The sequence below is a fragment of the Triturus cristatus genome, chromosome 9 (assembly GCF_964204655.1).
Source record: "Triturus cristatus chromosome 9, aTriCri1.1, whole genome shotgun sequence".
Classification (NCBI taxonomy): domain Eukaryota; kingdom Metazoa; phylum Chordata; class Amphibia; order Caudata; family Salamandridae; genus Triturus; species Triturus cristatus.
The window spans coordinates 683,977,376-683,993,139 of record NC_140592.1 but is presented as its reverse complement, the minus strand read 5'-3'; the positions used below and the strand labels follow the sequence as shown (position 1 = coordinate 683,993,139).

The following is a 15,764-nucleotide window of genomic DNA, read 5'->3' as shown; positions in this document are numbered from 1 at the left end:
GTGAGTAAAAGTGGTGTGAAATTAGTGTATTTTTTTTTCCTGCCGATCAAGTATGTCCACAGAGATGGTGACTCTTGAATCTTGCAGACCAAACCCAGGTGACGTGTGTGTGCTTGGATTCTCTCTTTGGAAGCTATTTGCTGCAGGGGTACTGGTTTTCTGGCCCTCTGCGTTTCCTGAGTCAACTATAGAAGTGGAATGTATTGCTTGGCGTCTAGCCAGACCCTCTAATGTACAGGCTGCACGTTAGCTTTCCTGTTTGTTGGTGGATGACTGCTAACTCCAACCAAGCAGCCTACCACAACGTGTGTCTTGTATGGAGCAGACTAGGGTATCAGACACCTGGACAGGGAGACACAAATAACGAGATGGGAGCCACAGACACATTAACAGTAGATCACAGACATGAAATATAAGAAGTAGACTCAGAACAGAGGGGTGCCACACACAGGGGAAGGGGTGCTCGGGTCAGAAAACAAAGACACTGGTGGTATAAACATGCAGCAGCAGGAGACGCTAAAAGTTGCAGATGGCTCGAATCAGACAAGAGGGCAGAGAGGTAGTATATGAATGTACATGTCCTCGATTTGTGAATAAAATGACACAAACTGGCACTGATGGACCACACAAGACCATAACATACAACTCCAAACATCACATAGTAACATCAACACACCTCACTAGACAAATTCATGCCATCCGAAATTTAAAAACCATTACAGTTGCCTCACTACATTTTAATGAAATAGGTAACTGTATGGTATTTAAAAACAAATATAAAGGAGCCCTTTATAAATATAGGTCCTGATGAATGCCATGTACCACTGTATGACACTAGGCAGAAACATGTTGACCCAATTCTACACGGCGAGGGGTTAATAACTGTCCTCATACCGTCGTTCACTTGTTTTAAATACCATACAGTTGCCTATTTCATTAAAATTTAGTGAGGGAACTGTAATGGTTTTTAAATTTCACTCACTCACTTTGGGCTCCCACTTGGTTTTGAAGTGCATCCCGGTCGTCAGGTGCATGCCCGCCCTCTATCAAGTCAAGTTTTTAGAGGGCGAGGACGGCCGATGATGAAGAATGACACCAGGTGGTGTGTGAGGCCAGTCCTAAACTTTTTGTGAGATGTCTTCACTCACATACACATGACAACCCTGAGCACCAATTAGGTTATTATTATCGGGAGCAGCCTCATTTGTGTATAACAGTTTATGTTGGAGGCTGGCCTGCTCCTGACGCCCTGTTTGCCTCTAGTTCCCTTCCCCAGCAGAGTCTGGGGCTAGTGTGGTCAACTCCCCACTATAACATAAACCATTATACCTCTTAATACTAAATCACACCATCCAGCACCACATTGCATCAAACATACCACACAGCATCACACTATACGAGACATAAAAGACATTATATGAGACAAAAAACACCACATCATACCATAAAATAATCTGCTACACAACTTGTGGGAAACCACCTGCTCCATCTAACTTTAGAGAATCACATTGGGAACCACAAAATCCTTCTTAACTCACATAAAACACCCGCCACATTGAACTGGTCTAAAACCTATATATGCTAAAACTTCGACCCTGTCACTTTGAAAGTTATTTCATGCTGACCATCACTTTGACTCAATGGCTTTACTATTTCAGTTTCAATCTTGGCAAGTGAGGCACGAGAGCCACGAAGAAGAAGTGGTCGGTTTGAAGGAATCGCTATGTCGAGATAATAGTCAAGTCGAGGTAGAGGTAATCAAAGTTTTGGGAGACGATACACTGGGGTTGCACTTCCTGAAAGAGCCCACTCTCTTGAACTGTAAAAGGGGTTGTTCCATTCTGCTAGTGTACGGAAAAGCATTCCCAATTAACTGGTCTTAAATAGCTTTTCTTTAACTGATCTTAAGTAGCCTTCTCTCTCCAATAGATGTAACCAAACGTGTCCCATAACTTGGGTTTGCCCATATTGACCTCTCTAATACACCGTTCCCCATCTCACAGGTCTGTATCAGCATGGCCCATTCAACTGGATTGACACCGACTCACCCACAGCCAGTGAACCTTGGTGACGTCCTCAATAATATTCTTTCTTTGTGTTTCTAATCTTCTTCTAACCGTTTTTTTCCTGTGTGTTTTTTTGGGTAATCGCTCCATGCTGTGCTCGGATCAAGGCAAAATGTTTGCTTCTTATGACGTTTTCTTGCGTGGTACCTGTGAGTCAAGTAATTGCCTGCTAACCCAGCTATTGTCAGAAAGAAACAATATAATGTTAGTAAGATAGTTCATTGGATTTAGTGCCTGCTGTAGAAATTTCTATCACACGTTTAAATGTGAATAAAATCTTTTCACTACACCTATCACTTAAAAAAAGAATTAACAGTATACAAAGGAACAATGCAATGCAGCAACCCGCCATCTGTATTTACTTCATATAAACAATAAACCATCTCATCGTGAACAAAATCTAAAGTCAGATATCTTAGAAAAAGAGAGAAGGAGAGTGGAGTAGAACACAAAAGTAGATAGGAAATCGAGGTGACAACAGGACCATATATATTCCCTTTCAAATCCTAGCAAAATATGGGTTACTCTGTGGCCTGGTGGGAGGGACTCGAAAAAGAACAATGAACAAAGATCACCAAACTCCAGAAATTCTCGAGACGATTGGGATTGCTAAACAAGAAGGGCTCCACGACTAGTTTGTGCTTTCTTTGAAAACCTAAGTGAAGAATTCAAGATTTTGAGGTAGCGTGTGTATCGTAATACCTAGCAGTTGATGTCTCCTTCCCTTCCCAGGATTACCTATTTTAGAGTTCGAATACAACGATTTTTACAGTCTCTAATTGATAGGTTCCTCTTCCTGGCAGTGACGATGTCACTACTTCTACAGAACTCCAAAACAGTCACTTTTGCTCATCCTAGGACTAGTGTTCTCAAAAACTAAAAGATGAGTGCCTCAAAACATCATCTCCTTTGAGGGGTGGAATCCCCAGCACTCCAATCCTACCAACTTGCACAGACTTTTCCTGTTGCTCTACTTCCCGTTAATTCTTTTTGTAACACTGATGTAATGGAACGGTTCCTCAAGTCCTGAAATGAACGAATAGCACCTCTATGTGATTCCACCCTGGTACCCAAAGCTGTCAGTTTCTTTTCAGAGCTTTGCCCTCGAATCTGCTTCATCACCTCTGGTGAATCCTCCATCAGTATAACTTTCTTCTGGTCACTGGCATTCCTTGTAGACCTCAATCTTTGCAGGAAGGCATAAAGTTGAGATCCTCACTGAGCAAGGATAGCAAATAGTGGGACTTCCACAATTCCTGCATCTTCAGGATGGTTTTGTGCCGAGGTAGAGATTGAAGGTAAAAATACCTTCTATGCTTCCTTTTAATTAATTTTTACTTGGAGGAATTATGGGTTTAACAAGGATTACAAACTTTTAGTCAAATAGTGTTTTTCATCCTTTGAACATCTGAATCAAAAATCTGTATTTCAACCCAGATTAACCCGATCCGAACAGTGTTTATCCAGCCACTCTCAATCTATTCTAAATAGTGTGTCCATTCGTGCTCAACCCATTCAAACGGTGTTTTTCAGCCCATGCTCATGTAGCCGCAAAAATGTCTTTCAACCCATGCTTAATTGAATCCAAGCAGTGTCTTTCAACCCAGACTTGGCCCAATCAAAACTGTGTCTTTCATCCCACGTGCAAAGCAATCTAACCAGTGCATTTCAACCTTACGTCTTTCAGGCTATTCAATTTCTCACCCTAGTCTAAACAGTGCATTTCAACCCGCGATCCACCCTGTCCAAATGGGGTCTACAACCCGAGCTCAGCCCAATCTAAATTGTGTCTTTCAGCCCTTGCTCAGTCTAGTCAAATCTGTGTCATTCAACCTACGCTCAAAAAACAATCTGAAAAGGGTCAGTCAAACCACAGTCGGACTGGCCTGTAGGGCAATCAGACAGTGCCAGACAGGCTGGTCTGACAGGTCAGTGTTTTGGGCTTTTTTCCTGTTTTATGGTCTGCTGGCCACATTTTACTGTTGATTTCAAACTAACAAGCATTGCCAACAGCAAGCTTAAACCCATGCAGATTCTATAATATGTAAAACACCTGCACACTGCATCTTTACAAGTACAGACCTGACCCCGTTTTCAAACATTGGTCATTTTCTTTAGCTATCTTATTCAGTTATGGGGCCACTTTTATTTTGGTGCCTGGGGCTATTTTCTGCCTCACTCCGACCCTGCTTCAAACTTGTGCCTTTCAACCTACGCTTAAGCCAATCTAAACAGCTTCTTTCAACCCATTCTCAACCCAATCCACACAGTGTCTGTCAGCCCACTCTCAACACAAAGTCAACCAAATCTACACAGTGTCTCTCCGCCCACTCTCAACACAAAGTCAACCTAATCTACATCATGTCTCTCAGCCCACTGTCAACACAAAGTCAACTCAACCTACACAGTGCCTCTCAGCCCACTCTCAACACAAAGTCAACCCAATCTACACCGTGTCTCTCAGCCACTCTCAACACAAAGTCAACCCAACCTGCACAGTGTCTCCCAGCCCACTCTCAACACAAAGTCAACCCATTCTACACAGTGTCTCTCAGCCTACTCTCATCACAAAGTCAACCAAATCTATACAACGTCTCTCAGACCACTCTCAGCACAAAGTAAACCAAATCTACACAGCGTCTCTCAGCCCACTCTCAAAACAAAGTCAACCCAATCTACAACGTGCCTCCCATCCCACTCTCAACACAAAGTCAACCCAATCTACACAGTGTCTCTCAGCCCACTCTCATCACAAAGTCAACCAAATCTATACAGCGTCTCTCAGCCCACTCTCAGCACAAAGTCAACCAAATCTACATAGCGTCTCTCAGCCCACTCTCAAAACAAAGTCAACCAATCTACACAGCTTCTCTCAGCCCACAGTCAACCCAATCTACACCGTGTCTCTCAGCCCACTCTCAACACAAAGTCAACCCAATCTACACAGCGTCTTTCAGCCCACTCTCAACACACAGTCAACCCAATCTACACAGTGTCTCTCAGCACACTCTCATCACAAAGTCAACCCAATCTACGCAGCGTATTTCAGCCCACTCAAAACAAAGTCAACCCAACCTACACAAAGTCAACCCAACCTACACAGTGTCTCTCAGCCCACTCTCAACACAAAGTCAACCCAACCTACACAGTGTCTCTCAGCCCACTCTCAACACAAAGTCAACCCAATCTACACAGTGTCTGTCAGCCCACTCTCAACACAAAGTCAACCCAATCTACACAGTGTCTCTCAGCACACTCTCATCACAGTCAACCCAATCTACGCAGCGTATTTCAGCCCACTCAAAACAAAGTCAACCCAACCTACACAGTGTCTCTCAGCCCACTCTCAAAACAAAGTCAACCAATCTACACAGCTTCTCTCAGCCCACTCTCGACACAAAGTCAACCCACTCTACACAGCGTCTTTCAGCCCACTCTCAACACACAGTCAACCCAATCTACACAGTGTCTCTCAGTACACTCTCATCACAAAGTCAACCCAATCTACGCAGCGTATTTAAGCCCACTAAACAAAGTCAACCCAACCTACACAAAGTCAACCCAACCTACACCGTGTCTCTCAGCCACTCTCAACTCAAAGTCAACCCAACCTACACAGTGTCTCCCAGCCCACTCTTAATACAAAGTCAACCCAATCTACACAGTGTCTGTCAGCCCACTCTCAACACAAAGTCAACCCAATCTACACAGTGTCTCTCAGCCTACTCTCATCACAAAGTCAACCAAATCTATACAACGTCTCTCAGCCCACTCTCAACAAGAAGTCAACCCAATCTACACCGTGTCTCTCAGCGCCCAATCTCAACATAAAGCCAACCAAATCTAGACAGCATCTCTCAGCCCACTCTCAAGACAAAGTCAACCGAATCTACACCATGTCTCTCAGCCACTCTCAACACAAAGTCAACCCAACCTACACAGTGTCTCTCAGCCCACTCTCAACACACAGTCAACCAAATCTACACAGCGTCTCTCAGCCCACTCTCAACACACAGTCAACCCAATCTACACAGTGTCTCTCAGCACACTCTCCTCACAAAGTCAACCCAATCTACGCAGCGTATTTAAGCCCACTCAAAACAAAGTCAACCCAACCTACACAAAGTCAACCCAACCTACACAGTGTCTCTCAGCCCACTCTCAACATAAAGTCAACCCAATCTACACAGTGTCTGTCAGCCCACTCTCTACATAAAGCCAACCAAATCTACACAGCGTCTCTCAGCCCACTCTCAACACAAAGTCAACCGAATCTACACCATGTCTCTCAGCCACTCTCAACACAAAGTCAACCCAACCTACACAGTGTCTCTTAGCCCACTCTCAACACACAGTCAACCCAATCTACACAGCGTCTCTCAGCCCACTCTCAACACACAGTCAACCCAATCTACGCAGTGTCTCTCAGCACACTCTCCTCACAAAGTCAACCCAATCTACGCAGCGTATTTAAGCCCACTCAAAACAAAGTCAACCCAACCTACACAAAGTCAACCCAACCTACACAGTGTCTCTCAGCCCACTCTCAACATAAAGTCAACCCAATCTACACAGTGTCTGTCAGCCCACTCTCTACATAAAGCCAACCAAATCTACACCATGTCTCTCAGCCCACTCTCAACACACAGTCAACCCAATCTACACAGTGTCTCTTAGCCCACTCTCAACACACAGTCAACCCAATCTACACAGCGTCTCTCAGCCCACTCTCAACACACAGTCAACCCAATCTACACAGTGTCTCAGCCCACTCTCAACACAAAGTCAACCCAATCTACACAGCGTCTTTCAGCACACTTCCAACGTAAAGTCAGCCCAATCTGCACAACAAAGTCTTAACAGTTTATTTACTGTCTATCTAAACTTTCTTTTAAGCCTGCCTTTCAATCCACACTCCTATCAATCTATATGTTTTTCGACGCATACTCAACCCATTCTCAACAGTGTCTTTCAACCCGAACTCAACCAAATCTGTTAGGGTGAATTTTCCATAAAATAGTAAGGGCTTCTTGCAATACACGCTTAGCATCCCATTTAAAGACCAGGATGGAACACATCCCCATCCTGTAAAGGTGAACTATATGGTAGACGGCACTCCTGCTATAACCTGTTATCTGCTGGTTAGTGGTGGGGCGGGGCTTACAAGGGGTGGGGCTAGCAGTTAGCAGTTCCTTTTATATCTACGGTGCAGCCAGGCGACATAAAAAGGAGATGTGCAGAGCAAGAAAGCACATGTAAAAACTGAAGGAAAATATGTTACTTCAAAACCGATTGGATTATACCACTTATAATTTTTTATGGTGAACCAATAAAAGGTGTCAAGTCCTGGGACATTTGTCATTAAGAAAACTGTAGACAGAACAGGCAGGGCTTTCGCAAACCAGTGCTAAATTCACATCAACAGAACTAGACATTTCAAACTCCGTCCTGAACTCTCCTTTTATAAAAGCAGTAAATAAATTCCAGCTCCCATCTCTATCTGCATCCCACACCGCCTGTCTGCCTAGGATTCCTATGCAGCTTTTTTTTCTTGTTTTTGCTCTTATTTTTTCCCCCTATTATTATTATTCTCCCTTCAATAAAAAAATGCCGGTAACCATGACAACTATCAAACCACATGGCAAGTCTGATTAATACCCTGCGCCTTTTGTACATTTGGAAATGTCTGAAGTGGAAATGTATTTTCTCAGTGCAACAATGAAATGCAGCTCCTTCCAGCTTCCCGTCCCCTCCCCCCAGCACGGTCTGGCCCTCTGTCTGGCACACGGGGGATAATGTATATGGAAATGTCTGCAGTCCAAAAAGTCTGCTGACAAAAAAATGTTTTTTTAATTATGAGAATGCCCAAAGACATCTCTCCTTTAACACATCATCTGCCTAGAAATTATGCCCGATGTTTGTAGGTGAAAAATCATAAAAATTCATTTCCTATGAATACCTCCTATTATGTTTATTGGTTTATTCATTTCTCTGCTTTCTCTCTTTCTGAGAGGAATGAGCCACTAATATTTGAAAGGGAACACTCCGACGCAGACAATTGCTTCTTGGTGCATCACTGCTACAAGAGTCTCTTGCAAAATCAAAATGGCGGATTTTCCGTAGGCTCTACTGTTTGTATACGCGACCTGGGCTTTTCATATTAGCTGGTGGAATGCTGCCAGCAGAGCAACCAGCTCCTACAAAGACCGGAGTTAACTGTACCAGATATGAGGCAAAACATCTGCCCGGTGGGGGATGACTGCTCTTCTTCCCTGTCCTGGCTGAGTTAAATCCGCTAAAGACCAACGTGGAATGTTATTCTTTCAGGAAAAGGTTAGTGCTTTGTAACTAACATGCTGTAATGTTGCTTTCAGCAAGTTAGGGAGAGTATGATATGGACACTAACAGTGTACCCCCACTTTGTGGAACATTCCACTGACCATATGCCGTCAGAATCTCCACCAGCATTGATGGGCATTTATTTCCACTGATATGTTTCTCCGTCAATTTACTCTGATTCTGGTAGACACACCCACAATGGTTGATAAACCTATGCCATTCTGGCAGCTCATCATAAATATGGCAGATTTTGAACCACCATTTTGATGGAGGGATTAGGCCTTCCAAAACTACACATGACAAATTTGGTTTGCGTAGTCCTGATCACTCTCTAAGCTACTTTACTGGGTTTAACCACATACAACAACAGGTTTTGGCATACCTGTACACTAGGTTTAAATGCTAGCAGGGCAACTTTAGGATTCTCTCTTTTTATAAAATGAGTATTGTTAGGAAAGTAATGAAAATAACTGTAATTTTTGTGCTAGGAGATAGGTCTGCTGTAGTGTTCACTTTGGAAATTAACCATTGTATTATTATCATTATGGCTGTTATGGTGAGCCCGCCATGAAAAGGTTGGTGGAGAGGCAATAAGGGGGCCCTAACAGGGCTTTCTGACGCTCTTGGGCCTGGGGGTACATGCGGGGGGACAGATGTTGTGCCTCCCTGGAAATGCACCCCAGGTCCTGCACGGTGTAGCATGCATGTGACACCGTGCATGAAGGTGCTGCATGCGTTGCCAGGCGCAGTCAGCACAGTGCCTGTTGTTAAGGCTCACATGGATTACAGTTGTAATCTGACAGGCGGGCACACAATGGGTTTGGCAATCCTCCTGTCAACGTGACGGGCCGACAGGAGTATCGCCAAACTCCTAACAAGGCCTTTAATGTTTCATTAAAATATTTTTCTTCACTTCACCACAGTGTCTACCAGCCACTAGAAGCAATAAACAAACGTGTAAATGTGACACTAGGAAATGGGTGAACATTATTTTAATTTTCTCACATTTAAAAGAATTCAGAAACATTATTAGGCTCTCCCACTCCAATATTGAGTTGACAAGGACTTTTATCCAAGAGTTAAATACCTCAGTTCTTCACCTCTGTGCCCAGCCTGGGTCATAAATCTGACTGAGCACTGCTCATTATCAAGCCTTGCTCTCTGCAGCCTGATAACATTAATGTAAAGTAAACACACCCTTTCCTTGACTTTAAAAAAAAAAAAGTGACCTTGTGCTTATTTAACAATGAACTCAAGGCTGTGAGCTACTCTGAAGGTGTCTGGGATCCACTGGTAGCTCACGATCACCTGGTTGGAGTTACCTGCACTAAACTGTAATTAATGTATGCTCTCGTCTGGCCATTTCCAGAAACCGGGACATGTATTTATTTTAAGCTAAAAGTGTCAGGATGCCGGGACAGTCCTTGAAAAACTGGGGCTACTAAGGCAAATCTGGGACATCTGATCACCCTACATTTCAATAATGAGCAAGAGTTGACTTTGTGGAGAATTGTATTCAACGCTGTCTGCGAGAATGAAAAAGACACACATTTACAAAAACTAAAAATAGAGATCAGCCCATTCATAGCCATGATGTGGCAAAGGCAAGGTAATAGAAACGAATGAGTGCAAATGCACAAGTTGAATAATCAGTAGGTCGTCTTAATACAACAAACACTATTTCGCAGCCCATGCGGACAAGTACTTCCTGTTTGCAGTCAATAACTGGGTCGTCATTTTTCCACATTTCTGACTCGTAGAGTTAGTGCGGGGCCATTAATAAGGAGACTGTTGCCGAGACGTGCAACTCGCATTGTGCTCAAATAGCCATAGCCCCCCCACCGTCGTGTGTCCTACTCCTGGGTGATGCAACTTCCGGGACTGGCACAGTTCTTCAGCTGATGTGTCCTGGGCTGCACTGAATATGGCGTCTCAATAACAGCCTTGTGTAAAATATTTCTAAAGTCTTCCAGAGTGCATCAAACAAGTATTGGAGCTGTGATCCTGAGTGTAAAGGGACCAGGCCAGAGATGTGGCTAAAAAGAACACAATATTCTACAACTATTTTGTTGGCCGTTCACCTTTTTATAAATGAATATAAGGCACACATCCCAAGTGAAAAAAGGTAATCAGTACGAAAAACATTCTTTTATGAAAGCTCAACTGGTTAATGTGATCACTGCAGATGTCTATGTGTGTGTGTAACCAGACAGTAACACAACTCAATCCTGTCGAGTGCACCAGGGAATAGTGACGTGTATTTAAGGTGCTATGAGGTCCCAGCCCGGACTGAAACCACAGTAAATATGCAAGCCATTATTTTAAAATTGTATTACACGGAGTATAAGATAGTCTGCAGTAAAATGTACAAAGGGGTTTTGGGCCTGATGTACAAAGCCAGAGTGATGGTAACCCATTAGCAAATGTGAAAGAAAAAAGTAATGTTAGATGAGGAGCAGTGGTTCAAGGGACAACACCAAATCTCAACCAAACAAAAAAAAGTTTATTTTTTAAATGCAACCCCATTTCCCCTAAGAAAAACAGGCTGCAGTTAAAAAAAAAAGAAGTGTACTTTATTTAAATGCGATCATAGACATAGGATCTGCTGACCCCAGGAGACCACCATCCATTCATGTGATGGCCTCCAGTGGGAGGGAGTTGCAATTGGCGCCCTACCTCAGGAATGTTGATGAGGTAGGCCAGATTGTGACCTATGAGGCCACCATCCAGCCCTGTGATGGCTGCTAAGCATAGTGAGTTGCAGTTTGCACCCTACCTCAGGAATGTTGTTGAGGCAGGCCAGACTGTGACCTACTATGATTTGCAATTTTATGAACAGACCTATTAGTGCATACATCAGTTCCCAATATTCTTTTCCATTCGCAAAAAGTCGGTGCGCAGGATTTGTAACCACTTATATTTGGTAAATCAGGCCCTTGGAGTTTAATATAAGACAAGCGCATTGAAAATATATATTTGTAGTAATGTGCAATCAGAATATAAATAGTGCAAACCCTTTTAATGGCTTTCCATTAGAAGGACACACTCCAGAATGCAGCTGATACCACAATTACATTACTTCTCGAAAAGAATAAACCTTTCTCACCAAAAAGCCTCCAATAACTCCATCAATTAAAGCTGTATACTGGCTCTCTAGAAGCCTTTAGATTTGTTGATTAACTGATTGCTCACATTTGCATCTATTTCAGGTAGCAGGCTCCCTAGTGAGAAGGTGTTTTTTTTCTTTTGCTCTCCGCCTCTACCTTGGCTTTACAGAAATAAGACCACCTCCTTTCCTTTTCAGCCAGAGGCACCTTAAGGTCAGCATAATCCGTTCTGGAATGGTGTTTTCTGTTTAAGCTATGCCAAATGATGTCCAGTGTTCCTGCTTAGGGGATGTTCTGGCTGCAGGAACAACAAACTATATTTTACTGGGTGGTAAACTCCGCAGGTAAAATCCCTCCAATCTATTCTTCACTCATGTTCTCTTCAAATTCACACAGAGGCAATAGCAACAAAATGTATGAAGAGCATACCTCTGCTCCTGAGACAGGACATCAAAAATCTCCCAATATAGGCCGCACGACAAACATGCACTGTTCCATCTATGGTATGCCACAGAGTAGCATTCCACCCATTCGCAAACGCGCTTTGGCGCCTCGTTAGGAGTATAAAGTACTGTATAAATACAGTACAATACAATATACTCGAGCCCTACAGCAGTGGGAATCCCTAATAATGGCAATACCGAACTATGCAAATTACTGTTGACATAACTTATCCCTGCCTTTTCTAAACTTCCATATTTTACTTAGACCCCCATTCAAAGTTGGGCTTTACATTCTAATCCTGGCACAGATAAATGTTTGCACAAAGTTTGAAATTCTGAGTTGTGCCTCAGTCACAACATTCTGCAATTTTCTCCTGGCGGATTTTCCCAGGATAAGGCAGAGGAAATATATCAGGATAAAATGCTAAGACATAAATGCAAAACATGCAGTAATCGGTGTGGCAAATACCAATTCCCCTTCTTAGGTCTCATTCTAAATTGAGGAACTCAGGAGAAGTTAAGTATGTTAAACATTATGGGCCTTTTTACGACTTTGGCAGTCCTACAGTGGATGGTGCAATGCGCCATCTGCTGTAGGACCGCCAAAGCCATGGTGCTGCCGTCTGCCAGATTAGGGCTTCAATCCTAGTCTGGCGGGTGGTCCTGCGGCGGTCTGTCAGCAGCGATATGTTAAGCTCATAGAAGAGCCAAACATTCAGACCGCCTCTGTCAGAGCCCGGACTGCAGCTTCCTACAAGGTGTGGCATACAGGGCTCCCTTAGTTGCCTCACTGCCACCCTTTTCATGGTGGGCTCACCGCCATGGAAAGGGTGGTGGTTTGGCAACTCATAATATGCTCGTCTGTGCCGCAGCGGCACCACCAACATATTACTATGCCTGACTGCCACTGACTGCTATGCCAAGGGATCCTGGATCCAACCAGAGGCGGCGGTCCGACAGCCACACTCCTAATGCGGCACATGGTGATGCAGTGTGGAGGCGGTATGACCCCCACCGCTACCACAGCCATCCAATGGACAGCTATACTCATAATAAGGCCCTTTATATCCCACACTAAATTAGCTGTAATTGCTACGAGCACCAATTATAGCCCAAATACTACATAACTTGAAATCATGGCCTTAGTCTATAAATCTGTCTATCTGCTTCTGTCATTATGATATCCATACAGGTACCTAGGACCCATTGTAAGGCTTTCTGCTATGCCCAGAGAGGCTATCATGAAACAATCCCCAGACAGCGTTTGTGTTTGCTTCCAAGTCTAAACAATCTCTTCACTGTGGCTCTTCCCTCCTGCTATCAGTACCCCTTTTAGAAAGCTAGGTGGGGGGTAGAGGGGAATGTTCCTTCTCTTTTGTTCTCCTGAGTTTGTAATGTACTCCGTTTGGGCCTTTCAAAGTAGAGGACCCTTCTATGTTTAGGAAAGCTCTTAAAATTAATCTGTTTCATTGATCTTTTCTGATGTTAGTCAGTTCAGTGCCAAAATGCCTTAGGGTGTTGGTTGCATTTTAACAACTCAACTTATAGCTTCCATGTATAGGTTTTCAATACATTTATCAGCTGCCCTTAGTCCCTGGGCTCGGCAGGTTCCTCTTTTTTTTTTTTTTTTTTTTTCATTTTTACATGACATTAAAACATCAACATCACAGCATACAACAAAATGTAAGCCACTTAAAAATGGAGTTGTAATGCTTGGGTCCACACGACATCTCTCGAGTTCCACAGAGGTGTTAGCTTACACACAGTATCCTGCAGGGCTACAGTTTAAATTATTTTGCCTCACTCTCTTGGTGATCCTCCCCGCCCGTATCACTGCCCTCACTCAGGGCAGGTGCCAACTTTAGTAGACATTGTGCAGAAATGATGGGTTGTGGCTCTCGACTTTTGGCAACGGAACACTTTTGATGATGGAACGTGAGGCATAGCAAAGGGGTCCGCTACCTGATCTATGCGTACAATGAGAGATAGCTCAACTATGTGAAACCGGAACATACAAATTATGTCTAACACAGGCATGCCTCCTAAAGCAAATGCTTTTATGATCAGGTTCTCAAAGTGCAGTGTAAGATAAATGTAAAAATTGCTTTAATGTGTGACTTGTGTGGTTTTTCACCATAATAGTGTTTATGCCGACACAGTACACCTATTCGCCCCTTGTGTTGGCATTGCATCACTGAGTCGTGCCTCGTCAAACTAGTGATGTTTGACAAGAAAATGCTTATAAACCCTTATTCTGATGTCAAACTCAGTATGGGTCTGTTACAAGCAGCATAATCCTTCTATAGGGTATGAGAGGTTCATTGTAAAAGCACTGCACAATGAAAACACTATTTTGCTTCCTACTTGTTCCATTTCTCCGTTGACAAACTGGTAGCCATGTTGCCTGCCTGATGTTGTCCCTTGTGCCCCCATTCAAGGCTGTCCCTTTCTCTACTCAGGCCAGGCTGATTGCTATACTTAGGATAGACCGTTTGTTACAACCATTATAGAGCCTATGGTCATTCTTCTCAAAGGAGGTTTGGATAAATTAGTAACAAAAGCTGCATTTTATTTCACACATTGTCCCTGCAGGTTGTAAAAAAACACAACATTTAGATTTCAGTAGATTTCACAATTTTTGGTGGAGGCTTCAGAACAGAATTGAAAGCATGGTTGTTATTATAACATAGGCTATCTACAGCAACTCTTTCTTTGTAGGATATTGCTATCAGCCACACATTTGACTTTAAGGAATAGTTATATCTTTGGCATTCTAGAACATTATTTGTTGCAAAGTTATCTCACGGCAGCAACCTTTTTGCCAGTTCTTTAGGACTGGTGGCTTCTTGCATGGTTGCAGCTCTGTCATCTCATGAGAGAACTGATCAATGCAGGGTGCTAAAAAGAAAGATTTTATTTTGATTTAGGGTAGTGCAGATTTCTGGAAGAGTAATTAACAGGCGATAATATTGCCAGCTGAATGGCACCAACCTTTTCAATCTCAGGAGGAATTAAGATGCATTAGAAATCGGTTCGGTTCAAAAATCTTTATTCGATTCATACAATGAATCATAAAAGCACAAAGTTAAAAAACATAATACACAAATAAGGTGATCCATCCATAAAATAAAAATTATAATTCAAAAAAATCCATCATACAGCATAAATACAAATCCAATGGCAAAGCACAGTTCTACAGCTAATTTATCCATAGCGTTTCCTAATCTGAAGTGAAACTCTTATAAAATTTAACATGGCACAGCAAGTATCAACAGAAGATAATGACAGCAAATAATCATAGCCTTCTTTATAAGTGCATGGTTGCCGCCCCTTCAGGACAGGTTTAATAAATCTAATCCTAGGATCTTGATATAAGGAGCAAAACAGGACAACATGTATAGTACTTTGGCTAACTCTGTCATTACAGGGACAAGGGGGTAGCTGCTCACACCAACCCCCTTGTTTAGGAAAGGCGAAAAGAAAATGGAGGGTATTTAGCCTAAACCTCGTGAGATAAAACCGCCATTGGACATTAGTTGTAAAAGTTAAATAAAATTGATGCTGTAACTTAGGTACATAGCCAATAGGGCCTCCCAGACACCGTGAGCCTAAAAACTTCCAGTAATTTGACTTAATTTGGGTTTTTATGTTTCCCTGGATGTTTGCAGGATTTTCATAAACATGACCCAAACCTATCTTATTCAACATGTCCCTGACGTATGACAACCAGGGGATCTTGTTTGCATTATCCAGGCTCAAGCAGTCTGAGAGAATTTCTCTCGAGAGCTGCAAATCGTCAGATAACCATA

The 15,764-nt window shown here is 42.9% G+C and overlaps 1 protein-coding gene across 3 annotated transcripts in view; it reads left to right on the top strand.

The window, feature by feature from the left end:
* The window catches only part of DPF1 (double PHD fingers 1), a 504,909-nt gene that overhangs the window by 208,571 nt on the left and 280,574 nt on the right, over positions 1-15,764 (top strand). The gene's annotated exons all lie outside the window — the stretch shown is intronic.